Source organism: Bos grunniens, chromosome 9, assembly GCF_055505025.1.
Source record: "Bos grunniens cultivar Pamir isolate PY7600 chromosome 9, Bosgru_T2T1.0, whole genome shotgun sequence".
Classification (NCBI taxonomy): Eukaryota; Metazoa; Chordata; class Mammalia; order Artiodactyla; family Bovidae; genus Bos; species Bos grunniens.
The window spans coordinates 39,501,626-39,515,883 of record NC_141173.1 but is presented as its reverse complement, the minus strand read 5'-3'; the positions used below and the strand labels follow the sequence as shown (position 1 = coordinate 39,515,883).

The following is a 14,258-nucleotide window of genomic DNA, read 5'->3' as shown; positions in this document are numbered from 1 at the left end:
GACACAACTGAGCGACTTCACTTTCACTTTTCACTTTCATGCATTGGAGAAGGAAATGGCAACCCACTCCAGTGTTCTTGCCTGGAGAATCCCAGGGACGGGGGAGCCTGGTGGGCTGTCGTCTATGGGGTCGAACAGAGTCGGGCACGACTGAAGCGACTTAGCAGCAGCAGCAGCAGCAGCAGCAGCAACCACTTTTCCTTTCTGATACAAGGCTCAAGTTAGAAAACAACAATAAAAAATACGTTTCGTGTTTTTAAGTTAAAAAATGAAGAATTCTACTTGGTCCTGGAAAAGGAATTTTCTCTCTACTGATGAGAAAAATGAGGCTCAGAAAGGAAAAGAGATTTGCCTAAGATCTTAGAGCATGTGAACAGTAGAGCTGAAGCAAGAATTTAATTCATTCCACTTGGGGCTCCCCACTCCATTTGCTAAGTAAGCCCTCTGGTCTGCCTGTGGGCTTGCACAGACAGATGCACCCCATCCATGAGCTGGATCTCCTGGCCTTGTGGTTGTGGGATTCACTGTGGCCTGGGCCACATGAGGCCAGGCAGGCTCTGTAGCCTGGAGCATCACCAGGCACTTCTTGGATCCTCTCCCCGCCCTCATCTCTGCTGGGTGTTCTGCTGGTCCATGCTATACCACCCTGGGGTGGCTCCTGATACCCAGAGACTCTGGCTGCTGGAGGTCTGGCCTGGCCCAGGAGGGCCACAGGGTCCACCCCCATAGGGATGTCCCTCCTGACTTCTGGCCTCCACAGTCAAGATCTAACCCATGGGGTTTCTACAAAGGCTCCCTTCTACTGGCCCTGACTAGAGCCTTTTTACTTCCTTGAGTCCCTTGGTTTGTATGAGCTAAAAAGGCCAGGTTGAAAGGAGATCACAGATCATTCTGCAGAAGCTGGGGAGTTTGCATGGGGTCAAAGATCAGGGGTTGCTCATAACTGTTCTCAAACAAGGCTTCAAGAGAGTTGTATTTCCTTGACTTGAAAATAAAAGTGCACTGTCTGCAGACAGAATGGCTCTAGTTTAGGAGAAGAACCTCTTTTGCACATAAATTCAAAATAAGAAATAACATCCACGTCATTCTAGAATGATCAGATGGCAGTCCCTGACTGACCAGGGATCCAATAAAAGATTACACTCGAGGCCATGGGACTGGTCAGTGGAGTCTGGGGCACTGAAGGATCCTATAGCTGGCTGGTGAGACCTGTGTAAGTCCAGCCTTTTCTGGGAACCCAAGGGGCCTGGGAGGCAAGGGAAGAACAGGCAGAGAAGACTCACCCAGTCTGCAGAAAGAATGAACACGTGGTTCCTTCCCACGCCCCCTCCCTCCAGCAGCTTCTCTGGATGCCCAGCCCTCACCTGGAGCTTCCAGAACCCTTTTTGCACAGCTCTATCAGACTGTGCGATAATTATCTCTGTATTGTCTTTCTCATTCATTTTTGTCTCAGCAGAGTCCAGCAAGGTGTCCAGCATCCAATGGGCACCAAAAAAATGTTAAGCAAATGAAAGCACACAGTCACACAGTGACTGCAATTTGAAGGTACAACTAGGGCAACGGTAAACAGCAGCCATCTGACAGTAGAGGAAAACCCAGCAATGAATGAACCTTCCCTTAACCAGTCTTAACCAGAAGCTGGAGGGCTGCTCACCCCCCACCAGCCCTTGAAGACTCAGCAGCCACAGGACAGCTGTTCTGTTCTATTTCTGGGCTGGGGAGACGTATCTTAGAGCTAAAACATATGTTCCCATAATTTTCAAAATTGAGTGTTACAAACAAGGAGAGAGGGGCAAGTAGCAGGTTGACCTAAGTAAGTTAAGGCTTTCTATATCATACACCAGCTCCACCTCCAATTCAACCTCATTCTCAGAAATCCATGGGCTCAAAGTCACAATTCCAAGTTCAAAGTGGACCTAATCCTGGTGGACACCCCTTTCTAATTTACAAGGCACGTGCTTTTAGTGCAAAACTTGCCAACTTACTTTTTCCACGTCTAGATCAGCATCCTCCTTCTTCAAAAAACTGTAGAAGAAAAAAAAAAATTACAAGGGAACTGAGCATTCTTCACCTGTAAACCACCCACAAAGCACTACCATAGAATTTTCACTTGCTGCAGATAATCGATTTGCCCACAATTTTTTTTCTTGTTCACACAATTGTTGTGAAGTCACAGTTGCCACAAACACCTGCCTGCAACTGCAAAGACCTGGGCCTGTACAACCAAAGGAAGCCAGCATGAGATCTTAAGTTTCCAGAACCAGGAAAAATAGAGATGGAGATCTTGAGTATGCACATGCATGCGTGCACACACACACACACACACACTCCTTTTGCAGAATGCCTATAAGTCATCCATAGCTGGGACATGTTAAAAATGTGTCCCCAAGGTCTTGTTCAACATACCTCTTGGCTTAAATCTTTCCTTAGTCCCCAGACCCTATCTGCCCCACTTCCGGTCTGACTGTGGGCAAGCCTCACTGTCGAAGCAGGCTTCTTGTCATGGGCCTGCTTTCCCATCAGCTTGGGAGACCCTCTCCAAGAGGCTTTGCCAACCCAGCAGCCTGCACAACTTGTGCATGGAAACCTAGTCCCGAGATCACCTTAGAACCTTGTGTTAAGTCCTGGGTTCAGCTGATGCTGACTGATGGCACCCATGCCCACTTCACATGAATCTTTAAAATGCCAGGATCAAGACCTCCAGATTTCTCATGTTCTCTGTCTGCTGCTGCTTAGTCGCTCAGTTGTGTCTGACTCTTTGTGACCCCATGGACTGCAGCCCACCAGGCTCCTCTGTCCATGGGGATGCTCCAGGCAAGAATAGTGGAGTGGGTAGCCTATCCCTTCTCCAGGGGATCTTTCCGACCCAGGAATCAAACTGGGGTCTCCTGCATTGCAGGTGAATTCTTTACCAGTACTCTGCCTACAACCTGCCAATACTGTGTTCCAATACCTCATTTATTCTTTGTGATTCTAGCTGCTTGAACAAAGCTTCTGTTTTAATAAGGTGCCTAAAAAGAACAATAAAAACAGTTGAGTGGAATTATGTTGACAACAATATGTCAGGGTAGAAAGTAAAAGGTTTGAAAAATCTGCAGGAAAAAAAAGCAGAAACAATTTTTCCTATCTTAGTAGAGACTCAAACTTGCTTTTAGTATGATTCTTAGCATCTTTCTTTCTGGCCCATGGTTTAAAATACCCCCATCATAAATTATCAACCTCATCAAAACCATCCCCCCTTCATACACACACAAGAGAATTTTTACACTATTTGGAAGACTATATAATTAACAGTCACATCTTTGTTTTGTTTAATCAAAGATGACTCAGAATGAAGGGAAGAAAAAAATGACCATGGGGAAGAGAATTAGAAACTGATATATTGTCTTCCGCAGATGGGCATTCAAATCATGAACTCACTGCAGACATGCAAGAGAAGCAGCACAGAGGCTGGAGGGAGAGAATGGGCTAATGAGTTTGCCACAGTCCGTGCCTGGGCAACCCACAGCCCCATCTCTTCCTGGCTTCTGAGACACGCTGTCTTATCCTACCAAACGCCACTAGGCAATACATGCCTTCTCTTCTGGCTCCCCCACTGGGGGTCTAGACAGTGTTGAGCTATTAAAGAAAAAAGAAAAAGGAATTCTCTCTTTCTAGACATTTCAACTGGCCTCTCTATAACCTGCAAAGAGTCAGTCAGTACTATAAGAACTTTTCACCAAAGGGAACATCTATCTATACAGAGAAGACTGACGTCCATTCTTAAATACTTACAAAGAGGTTTAGGAAGGCTGTCATTCTGATATATGGACTTCCCAGGTGGTGCTAGGGGTAAAGAACTTGCCTGCTAAAGCAGGAGACCTAAGAGACAAGCGTTTGATCCCTGGGTTGGGAAGACCCCCTGCAGAAGGGAATGGCTACCCACTCCAATATTCTTGCCTGGAGAATCTCATGGACAGAGGAGCCTGGTGGGCTACAGTCCATGGGGTCACAAAGAGTTGGACACAACTGAAGCGACTCAGCAGCAACAGCAGCAGCATTCTGATTTATAAAGTAGAATGTTCTAATTTGCCAGATGAGGGCTGCCTTCATCTGCCACAGAAAGAGCAGGTGGAGAATCATTACCCTCATCCAAAGCAGTGAGAAAACTTGGCCTCTCCCATGTACACAGCACAATAGCAACCTCAGAGGGTACCAAATTCAGCAACATGCTCTGAAAGAATGAGCCTTCACTCCATGGCTCTTTAACAATCAGTACTAAAAGGAAAACTGAAAACCCACTTGCAGCTGCTGGCTCACTACTACACAAAGAATCTTATCCATACGTACATACATGCAGCATCATCCAATTTCTTTTTCAGGCTTACTAAACAGACGGAGTTAATTAACAAAGACAATACATATATGCACCATCCCGAAGCCAGAAACCAGAAGGATGTCACAGCGTCAACGTCAAAGACTCACAGCAAGCACACACGGCCTGAGATATTTTTAGGCACCAGCTCCATTGTTTCAAAGAGAATACGGGTGGATGAAATAGAATTGCCTGAAAGTAAAATTCATATGACAACCCATCTTGAATGAAGAGTAGCTTTAGCTTTTTAAAAACCAGTTATACCATTCTTAAATAAAGGCTGTTTCTGAAAAGTACAGAACAAATAAATTTTGGTCATCAAATACTTAGATGAAATAGAGGTAGTATTTTATTTCAATGACTCCTATATTTTAAAAGGGCTTCCCTGGTAACTCAGATGGTAAAAAATCTGCCTGCAATGCCAGAGACTCGGGTTCAATCCCTGGGTAGGGAAGATCCCCTGGAGAAGGAAATGGCAACCCATCCAATATTCTTGCCTGGGGAATTACATGGACAGGGGAGTCTGGCGGGCTATAGTCCAGGGAGTTGCAGAGTCGGACATGACTGAGCAACTAACACTTTCACGTTAAAAAAACTGACCAATTATTCACCTTTTGGCTTATTCACTCAATCGTGTCTGACTCTTTTTATTTTTTGCAACCCCATGGGCTGTAGCCTGCTAGGCTCCTCTGTCCATGGAATTCTCCAGGCAAGAATATTGGACTGGGTTGCCATTCCCTTCTTTAGGGGATCTTCCTGACCCAGGGATCGAACCCAGGTCTCCAGCATTGCAGGCAGATTCTTTACCATCTGAGCCTCCAGGGAAGCCCAAATAGTTGACTATTTCCATATAAAAGCCCCCAATTGTGGGTTTCTGGGCATTAGGGCATGGTCCATGCTTTTGTTCTTCCTGCTGAAGTAGTACTGATATTTTGTTCGAAAACATGACTGAAGTGATCCAGATTCCCCCAGTGGAAAAGGCAGATCCATCAGATCAGATCAGATCAGATCAGTCACTCAGTCGTGTCCGACTCTTTGCGACCCCATGAATCGCAGCACGCCAGGCCTCCCTGTCCACCACCAACTCCTGGAGTTCACTCAGACTCATGTCCATCGAGTCAGTGATGCCATCCAGCCATCTCATCCTCTGTCGTCCCCTTCTCCTCCTGCCCCCAATCCCTCCCAGCATCAGAGTCTTTTCCAATGAGTCAACTCTTCCCATGAGGTGGCCAAAGTACTGGAGTTTCAGCTTTAGCATCATTCCTTCCAAAGAAATCCCAGGGCTGATCTCCTTCAGAATGGACTGGTTGGATCTCCTTGCAGTCCAAGGCACTCTCAAGAGTCTTCTCCAACACCACAGTTCAAAAGCATCAATTCTTCGGTGCTCAGCCTTCTTCACAGTCCAACTCTCACATCCATACATGACCACAGGAAAAACAATAGCCTTGACTAGACAAACCTTTGTTGGCAAAGTAATCCATAAACGCTGCAAATGTGTGATCAACTGCAGGAAGGGAAGCTGAAGGATGAGGCCTGGACCCAAAATGAATCCTCCCCACTCTCTAGATCAGCTCAAGTCCTCCATCATTGGGGGAATACACAAAGATTTTTCTTTTTAGAGGAAACTCCAAAAATAATACTGAGAAGCCCTCAACTTCAAGCTCCTTCTTGATACAGCCACCCCCACCCCACCCCTCCTGCTCTCCTATTTCAGATGCCAGGGGACCTCTCCCATGGGCACCTACCATATACCCTGTGAGAGGACAGTGCCAGCAGAGGAATACCCTGACCTGGCAAAGGGACACTGGCCACATGTTTGGAGAATGGCAAGAGGCTTGACAGTGCGCAGGCCATGGGGTGGGTGCAGACGGTGGGAGGCTAGAGGGAGAAAGGTGGGAAGCTAAGGCAGAGGCCAGGTGGTGAGAGACAGTGTACACCAGTTTAGAAGTCGGGCAGTGAGGGGCACACATCTGCACCCACCAGTATATTTTCAACCCACCTCTCTCTTAGGAAAGGATAGAAAAACAGATAGAAGCCCCAGCATATTCCTGGCCCTGGACTAAGGATCCTCATTCCAGTCTCACTCACTCTGCTGGGTAAGTAGCATCCTCTCCTGATTGGCCTTCAGGGCCCAGGACAGAACCACCTTTCCGCACCTGTTCCCCTCTAGCCCTACTTCTATGAAGAATTGGATTTCCTCTCCTCCATGTGCCTATAGCACTTCAGGTAGGACTGGTCCCTGCCTCTCAATGGAACACCAGCTTGTCTGCGGCCAGAATGGCAGTGAGTAAGTACCGTGCCGGCAACACAAAGGGGACCTGTGCCATCTCTGTGGATGGAGGTGTGAAGGGTGGAGAGGGGCAGGGTGACTAATGAAGAACTGAACGCAGAAATGAAGGAAATGAAACTGCACTGAATCAGGCCGACCTGCCACCTCCTGCACGTAGGAGCGCAGAGGGTGCTGGGGAAGGAAGGGGGTTATAAATCCAGGGTGCGCCCACATGCCACATACACCCATGTACCCAGAAGATGACCTGTTTTTTCAATTTAGTCCCATGTCTTTAGCTATAAATAAGTGACAAAGATCCATTCTGAAGATTCGGCTGTTACTTTTAATGTTACCCAGTGTTTCCTTTTTACTTGAAAAATGTGACCGAGAAACCAAGATTCAATACATTAGAATCATAATCATGTCTTGACTAAGATACAATGTAAGGAAGGGCCATGATGCAGCCAAGATTTAAATTGTGGCTTGGGCTTTTGTTTGATTATTTTAAGAAATGGAAGATTGAGAGAGAAATGAGGTATACTTTTCTCTTGCCACAGAATCTCCTCTATTCCCAATTCAACCCTTTTCACTACTTGCAAAAGACTTAAAATATTTATTGACCTGCCAAAAAACATCTGCACATTACTAGACACGTCTCCACATATTCACGTCTGAATGGCTTCTTTCTGCTCCAACGATCACAGCTCTATTCAATCAGAACTCAAGTGAGAACTCAGAGCTGTACGTGGTGTGATGTCAGTGGCCACCAAGGATAAAATGGCCATTTGATAGCAGCTTCCATATCAAGCGTGTCAACAGGGGCACTGTTCCTTCAGTTATTCTTAACTTAGGATCCAAGGCACAAAAAGACCAGGCAGGGCCAGACTCTGCCACAATTCCAAAGAAAGCTGAGACACATACAGAGTGCACACAGAAGCGCCTCAATGTTCTCTGGCGAGGGGGCAGTCCCTGGCTCCCTGCCTGCAACCCAGGAACAGGCCCACTCTCACAGTGGGCGCCCGGGACCTCCACAGCTGCACGCAGACATGCAGGGCACCCTGCTCTGCTGTGCAGCCCCCAGCTGGGGCTGGCCCCAGGACGGGACCCTGCTCAGACAAGGCCTTTCGTTGTGGGGTATTCCTCATTACCCCGTTTTCCCAGGAAAAAAAAATTTTCCCCTGCCTCTGGCCATTACTTTTAGTCCCAGACAAGCTCATTCTCCTCCTGTGTCTTCCTGTACACATGAACCTTCTAAGAAGGTTCGAGGCGGTGGCACCTGCAACTCTTCTCCCATCCTACCCACCCCTAGAAAAGGCATAGTGATGAGTACATGTTCAAAGTGGTGAGGGGCATAGGGCAGTGAAGAGCTTGGAGACAAATGGATGCCACCCTCAAGGGTGTCTTCAGCTCCCTGAAATCAAGGGGACCCAGAAGGAATTCAAAGGAAAAGGTGAGTCTGGGAGAGGACAGCAAAAGTGGCTGGGGACACCTTTGAGCCTCCTACATTGAGAAGATGTCATGGGCCTTGGCCGATGTCAGACACACTTTGGGCTACTACCCCCTTCTTATTTCTTTTATATAAATATTCACGTACCTCAATGAAAAATCTAGAAACTCTGGAACCACATTATGACATTGGAGCTTTCCCCCTCTTGCCTATGCACACAGAAATGTTAACACTAGTGGAGCACTGCCATCTTGCCCATCACAACCAACAGCACATACAACCTTCGGAGAGAAACAGAAGGGGAAAGTCCTCAAATATGAACAATGTGCCTAGTACAATTAACCACAGGCTCTATTGCAAGCAGTAAGGTGCAAAGCATAGACTCCGCTTCCTAATGATCCCTCTCACCACTAACTATGAATTACACTCCAACACACAGAATTTTGGTACACAGCCAGGGAGGAAGCAGTTGGCTTGGAAACCAAGTTCTGCTCCTAGCTCTGCTATTTATTTGCTTTGTGATTGGGCAAAGCGAGAGGGTACAGCAACAGTCACATATTAAACAACCCACAGCAGCCAGGCAGGTAAAAGGAATGAATGGAGCATGTGAGACGGGGCTGGGGTGAGTGGAAGAACCCTGCTCCATTCCAAGAGGACAGCTGCAATGCTGCCTGGGCAGGCTGTTGTCAGGACGGAAGGCAGGCTTGGCTAGACCTCCCTGTTTTTTTTTTCCAAGAGAAGCTGGAAATCTCAGTTTTTATATAAAAGTGCTCAATTTTTAAATGTTGGTTTGAATTTTTTAAATGCACCATGTGGTCCAACAAAAGACAAATGAGGGTGTCATCCCTCATCCATCCCAGAGACTGGTTTGCTATCTTTCTAAGTCATGAGAGCGTTCCCTTGGCTTCTTTTTTTCTGTTAAATAGGAAGCTGTCTGCTATCTGCCCACCATTTGGGGTTTACTTAAGAGCATTTTGTTATCATATAACAAAAAATCCAAGTACATTCAGGTGCGCAAAGCAGGGTAACCCAAACCCTTACTTTTTTAAAACTAGGTTTACACAAAGGCTCACACATGGGGCTTGATGCTTTGTGGAATTATTTGAAATGTATACTTATAAGCCCTGAAGCTCAAATGATAAAGAGTCTGCCTGCAATGCAGGAGACCCAGGTTTGATTCCTGGGTTGGGAAGATACCTTGGCGAAGGAAACGGCAGCCCACTCCAGTGTTCTTGCCTGGAAAATCCCATGGATGGAGGAGCCTGGTGGGCTACAGTCCATGGGGTTGCAAAATGTCAGACATAACTGGGCAACTAACAGTCAGTCATATTTACATTCACATGTTAGCTTCTGAAAAATCCAAGAGCTAAATTGTAACAACCTTAGAGGATGAGAGGTGAGTAACTGGAGCAAGTGGTGGGGTAAAATCTTGCTTGGAATGATTTTGACTCTTTTTTTTAACAGATGCTATGTGGAGACAGGTAGTGGGGACAGCCCTCCACAGTGGCTCTGTCATTAAGGGCAGCAGAGATGTAAGGTGGCTACCACAGGAGAACTCGAGGTGAAGATGAAGTTTCACCATTTAAAAATGGGTGAAATTACAAACGTTGTATGTTAATGGAACGAACATGTTAAAGCAAACAGACAAGCAAGCAAAAAACAAAAAACAAAAACAAAAAAAACCCCAAGTACTAAATAAAGAAACTGTGTCAGCAGAATACTAGATAATGTTGGGTACAGTAAACACTTTACTACTAAGAGTTAAGAAACCAGGATCTACTTACACAGGTTTTCCTAAACAAGAAGTCAGAAAAAAAAATCTTTACTACAACACACATTGTCCCACATTTTACACTGTGCCATTTCTGTATTTGTCCTTTTTAGCCTACTTCTAGCAGAGTCTCTCTCTCTCTGCTAAAATACATTAGTTGCCATGGAAACGATGTCATAGTGTGTAAAACCATTTACTGTCCTTGGAAAGGCATTCATGATGAAACTGAACGGCAGCATGTTTTAAAAAGAGATCCAACAGAAAGCAGTCATGTAAGAACACAGATCTCAAAACCGTGATTTCAAAGTACTCCTCCACCACCACCATCACGTGGCCCCATTTTCCCCAAATCAATCAGAAAAGCACCTTTCCTTGCCACATACACCAAGTATACGCCAAACAAAATTCCTGGCCTAATGCTGGAGGAAACAATAGACGCACTAGAATTCACACTTTTCTCCCTGGGTTGGGGCGGGTGCGGGGAGGGATGGGAGACTGAGAATCAGAACGGTTTGTAGGCATCATAACACCTCTGATGGTGGAGAAGGAGGATGTAGTCCTGTTACATTCTGCTGTCCAACTCTGTTATCAGAGATAGAAATAATATTTAGGACGTAGAGATTTAGACTTGCATTCCTTATCCCCATGGATTAGCAAGATACTTCTTCTGTTTTCCTTTCATCGACTCAAATCATATTCAGTCCTTCGAGAAAGTGTATTGAGTGGCTCTCATGAACCACCCTGGCAAAGAGAATAGACAGGCAAGGTATGCGGCACCTGGAAACTTAAAATCTACAGGGCCAGCTGGGTGGGTGGATGCATAAGAGGCTCCCTGGGCTACGGTGAAGAGTTCAACTATTCCAGCTCAAGAGGACAATACTGAGGGGTGTTACCCAGCAATGTGTTCTCACAAGGACTTTTTAAAAAGCTCACTCAGCAGTGGGATTGGAAGCTAGCAATATACGAGGGCAGAGCGGGAGGCTGATCAGAACAGTCTGGCCAAAGGAGGACTGTATGAAACAGACAGACAAATGTGATCTCTGACTAGGGTGACTTGAGGTGGTTTAGTCGCTCATTCGTGTCCAACTCTTTGCGACCCTATGGACTGTAGCCCACCAGGCTCCTCTGTTCATGGGATTTCCCAGGCAAGAATACTGGAGTGGGTTGCCATATCCTTCTCCAGGGGATCTTCCTGACCCAGGGATTGAACCCAGGTCTCCTGCATTGTAGGTGGTCTCCTGCATTGCAGGCAGACTCTTTACTGACTAAACCACCAGGAAGCCTGGGTGACCTTAGGTCCTGGCTTATCTGTGAAAGCACTAGATTATACCCATTGCCCCTTCAGCCCATCAGATGAAGGTTTGTCCAGATGTTTCATGTGTTTAAACCAAGGACTGTTATTAAGAGTTGCAATAAAAGGCACCAAGATTGGGTTTGGTAACTTCCACTTTGGTGGCGCAGTGGTAAAGAATCCACCTGCCAGGGCAGGAGACCCAAGAGATGCAGGTTCGATCCTTGGGTCAGGAAGATCCCCTGAACTACGAAATGGCAACTCACTCCAGCATTCTTGCCTGGAAAATCCCATGGACAGAAGAGCCTGGCAGGCTGCAATCCATGGGGTGGCAAAGAATCAAATGTGACTGAGCATGCAGCCTCCACTTTGCTCTTCCAGATTCGGCCATGGTCTTGCCTATTAGTGATGAGACAATTGCATGGGGAAGAGAATTTTCATCCTACCATGTAATTAAGTCGGAATGGTAACCAATGACAATCCATCTGTTTTCCTGTTCTTTTCCAGTCTTGGCTGCAGTAAATACCTCTCTTTCAAGGAAAACAGGTAGGATGCTCACCAATAAAATAAAGAGCACTTGGACATGAGCAGCCAGAGCAGCTAACACCTTGCATTCTCCCCTGGCAGACCCCTCCACACACCGGATGCACTGACCAGCTGTGCTAACCCACACTGCGGCCAGAGATGCACAAAACACTGGTCAGAAGCGTCCATGGGAAACAGAAAATTACAGGTTAGGTGTATGTGAAATATTTGCAGGAAACAGACCTTTTCAAAAATGATGTGAATGTGCTCATGACAGTGTTTTTGTCATTTATTGATACTCTATTTTACTTTGCAATATCCCCTTTAGCAACAATGAGCTGAAAAAGAAAAAAAAACAAATTAAATGAAAAATTACATTTTTGCCTTTTTAAGAAAGTTGATGATGAATGTGAGCTCGCACAAAATGTTCTCTGATATTATCTAGCATGGGAGTCTCACTGATATTATTCACTCTGTAAGTCCGTGTATACTAATACAATATACTGATGCTAAGGAAGCATCAGTAGCTACCGCAAATGTTAACATAACAGTTATTGTAATAAGACTGTGACCAAGGATGACAATTTAACACAGATAGCTATGGAAGGCTCACTGACAGCACTCTAGGAAGCATGACTTTTCCTCTGGATCAAATGACTGCTATACTATGTTGATTCTGCTTATTTCTGAGTTCAGTTTTTTTTGGTGCACATTGGAAAAGTGAAGTGATACCTTTAATTTATTGGCTTCATTAGCAGAAGAAAAAAACATACAAATGATTCCAGTTGTAAGTTAGTATTAACAGGTGTTTTAAACAGAAAAATCCATTAATTTCGATTATGGTTTTATTTTTTTCCCCCATCTATTTCCTGGGATCAAAATAAAGCTTGTGAAAGTTCATTCTGTCACAGGTGGACTATCTCATGCTAGTGTGAATACAACTGTTAATTGGTCAAAAGTTTAAAACAAGATGAAGTTGTTTTTGCAGAATACAAATTTTGTGATGCTATAAATAACTGTCCTTACCAAATCAAGAAACCTATGGGCAGAAAGTTATATGATGTGGGTATGGCATACACCTAACTCATAACTGCATTCAACAAGTGGCTATATCCTAACAAGCTGCAATCGCCACATCTACGGATTCTCTTGCAAACAGAAAAACTGAACTATGAAAGTTTTGTGATCAAGTGTTTTTGTGAATACAAAAAACACTGCGGCATTGTAAGTACACATCTTCTATTTTGCTGCCTGTCACCATCAACTAGGCTTTAGAAATGTCTGAGAAATGATTCTCTAAATCAACCTAAGTGTGTTGTGATGGTATGTGGATGAATGCTGTGAAGTTGGGGTGGGTTCTGTTCCAAAACAGTTGGAAATCTTTGCTCAAAGTAGAGATTGAAGTGCCAAAACATTTCAGATTTTAAAAAGCATTTAACCAAGTGCAGTTACTGAAAACAAGGCTTACAAATAGGAAGATGTTAAAATTTATCCCAACCAGAGCAAAGGAAGGCACTAACCACATTAGAGAATTCAGTGTCCAAGTTTTAATCCTAAAATAGGGTTACAGATGTTTTGGAGCATCTAAACTTGTGGCAATATTTTGATGATGTTCCTGGTTTTAATCAGATACATTTATATTCTGTACTACAACGGAGTGAAATTAGGAATGATCTATAATTTTGTGTCATCTAAATGTGACAAAGCATTTAAAAGTACCAAAGAGGAATTTATTTTCATGAGTTTTGCCTTATAACAAATATTTATTGATGATAAGAATCCTGAGCGGGGATAAAAGACTTGTGAAAATATTTGGGCTAAAATATGTACACATTTCAGTATGGGGGGAAAACGCTATTTTGAGAAAAGCCTCCATTTAGCAGAATTTGCTCTGAGCTTATGTGTATCTGTAGAAAATGCAGTTTTCTGTTAAAAATATTATGTATACGTAAATGCCAATTGAAGATAGCAACAGTTTTCAATATTAACTATAAAACATAACTTTAAAGGATACTGCCATGCCCTCCTCCAGGAAATCTTTCTGACACAGGGATCGAGCCCATGTCTCCCGCACTGGCAAGCATATTCTTTACCACTGTGCCACCTGCGAAGCCCCATGTACCAAGAATAGTCACTGTCTTATGTTCTTTTTGTTGTTTATATAAACGGTATAAAAAGTTTTTTTTTTTTCCTCTAACATCTGGGACATGTTTTTAATTTTTAAAAATTCTATTTTGAGATTTTGAAGGGAACTATTTCATAGGTCAAAAATATTATGGAAATGGTATCAGTTAATCAACATTTTTTTAAGTTCTATAATTTAAACGATTTTAGTGACTCCTGTCAAACAGTGGTTATAGTTCCCCATCTCTTGCTCCCTTGGCTACGCCTGACAGATGAGGGAAATGTGAGACGTATTTATATGTCACCATAATTTTCGAGTAGGAAAATACATAAGCAGCATCTTAACAGGCAACTTCCCACCTCACTCCACCCCACCAAACATATGCTTTTTAAAGCAAGACTAAAGCTTTCCCTTCCAAAATTACTAGGCATTTCAAGAAACAGCAGGTTTTAAAACATCTTCTTAAATGCAGCATC

At 44.4% G+C, this 14,258-nt stretch overlaps 1 protein-coding gene across 7 annotated transcripts in view; it reads right to left on the bottom strand.

Moving 5' to 3' along the window:
* The window catches only part of FYN (FYN proto-oncogene, Src family tyrosine kinase), a 211,610-nt gene that overhangs the window by 180,296 nt on the left and 17,056 nt on the right, over nt 1-14,258 (bottom strand). For 4 of the 7 annotated variants that reach the window (XM_086317252.1, XM_086317251.1, XM_086317257.1 and 1 more), the window contains exon 2: nt 1,986-2,025. The exons of the other annotated variants lie outside the window; for them this stretch is intronic. The gene's annotated coding sequence lies outside the window, so the exon portion shown is untranslated. The remainder of the gene's footprint in view (nt 1-1,985; nt 2,026-14,258) is intronic. 7 annotated transcript variants of the gene reach the window in all.